Below are 1,677 nucleotides of genomic sequence, written 5' to 3' on the forward strand. Positions count from 1 at the left end.
GTAACCAAAAAAAAAAAAAAAAAAAAAAAAAAACTCCCTTGAGACCAACAGCTGGGTGTATTTATTTAAATTAAACAGGAACGAGCCAACTTCAAAACAAGATGGAAACAGCTTGAGTCAGTAGTCAAGGCATTTAATTTAATTGGTGGTTTGGGAGCAAAATAGTTACCTTTTATCTTCAGTTTACTGTATGCTCAGAAGCAAACCCGCGCAGATTTCTCACCACACTGTAATCACCCTGCTGCAATCATTATATTAGAGCCAGGAAGTGAACTTCTCAGCTTAAGGGTTGAGAGGAAGATTTTTTAAACACCTTAAATCCACCTCAAAACAGAGCCGCCATAAAAAGCCTTAATTTAGAGCTACTTAAAAATTTCTTCCTGGAAAGTAAAATTAGGTGCAAATCAAATCCCTTGTACATGGAGATAAGACGATGACACCAAAATGCAGCAGCAAACACACAAAACCTGAAGCCACAAGTCAGACTGAAGCATCTGAAATCACGCTAATGCAAAAACCCTTCGCTAGCAATTCCATCGAGTCTGAGCAGCTTGGAGGTGGAGGTTCTCGTTTGCTCGTGAAATAGACACCCAACTCCTTTGCTCAACAGGTCTTGCTGTGAGAAAGTTTTCTCAGGACAAGCCAAATACAGTTCCCTCAACACCAGACTATGTCCTCTTAATAAAAGAGGGCCGCTAGGCACCCTCTTTCCAATGAAAATGATAATCAGGTTCCCTCACATGAAAAGTCCAGGCCTCTCAATGTTCTATCTCCTTGCTGTGGGCACCATCTGGTTTGCCAATATCTAACCTAAAAAATGCCACATTCTAGACGTGGTTTGGCAACATTGAGATTAAATTCCCTGAAATCTGGGGACCTGTGTGTTGAGATAGTTGCTCCCAACACCACCACCCATCACGTTTTTCTGTCATAGTTTTCTTACCCTCTCTTTGAGGATGCTGAATTCCATCAGCACCCACCACTTCCGCATACACAGATACACATACACACACCACCATGTTGCCTGCTGTCCACGTGCTACGTGGTTGTGACAACAGAATGTGAAGTCCTGGGCTGAGAGTCAAGAGCACCAGTTCTTCCAAGCTTAGCTCTCTTCTAAGATTGCTGTGTGACCCTAGGCAGTCACTTAGCCTCTCTGAGCCTGTTTCTTCAGTTGTAAAACATTCTCTAATAATCCATACAACTCTTCCCTTCCAATCTGCCATCCGCTGGGGTCTCCAGGCCACCCATTTCAGGACATATTATATCCATGCCAAGCTCAACAGTGTTTGATCTTTATGGCTCTTCCTCCATGAAAAAATTAGTGAAACTTCATAGAGAATCACTTCCTTTTAAAATCAGGGCCCTGTGTGTAGGAGGGTAGAAATTCAGCTGCCCTTGGCCCTGACCCTCTGAGGGTCTGTGATGGGTTGACTTCACGGTTAGAACTTCCAGGCTGTTCATGCCTCGATGGAATGATGTCAGCTACAACCATGCAAGACAGCCTGAGGTCCAGGGTAATGTGCTCACTCTCCACAAATGACATGTCATTCTGGAGAAAATCTGGCCCTCGTTAAAAGCCATTATTTTGCTCCTAAATCCTAGAAGTTTTTCTAGGATTAACCCAGGAATGCACCTTGGAAAACCCATTTCTTCCCCGACCTTGATGTGACTAGC

General features: G+C 43.5%; 1 protein-coding gene across 1 annotated transcript in view; it reads right to left on the bottom strand.

The window, feature by feature from the left end:
- VWA2 (von Willebrand factor A domain containing 2) overlaps positions 1-1,677 on the bottom strand; it is a 47,155-nt gene that overhangs the window by 37,317 nt on the left and 8,161 nt on the right.

The sequence above is a fragment of the Lipotes vexillifer genome, unplaced genomic scaffold (genome assembly GCF_000442215.2).
Source record: "Lipotes vexillifer unplaced genomic scaffold, Lipotes_vexillifer_v1.1 scaffold240, whole genome shotgun sequence".
Taxonomy (NCBI): Eukaryota; Metazoa; Chordata; class Mammalia; order Artiodactyla; family Lipotidae; genus Lipotes; species Lipotes vexillifer.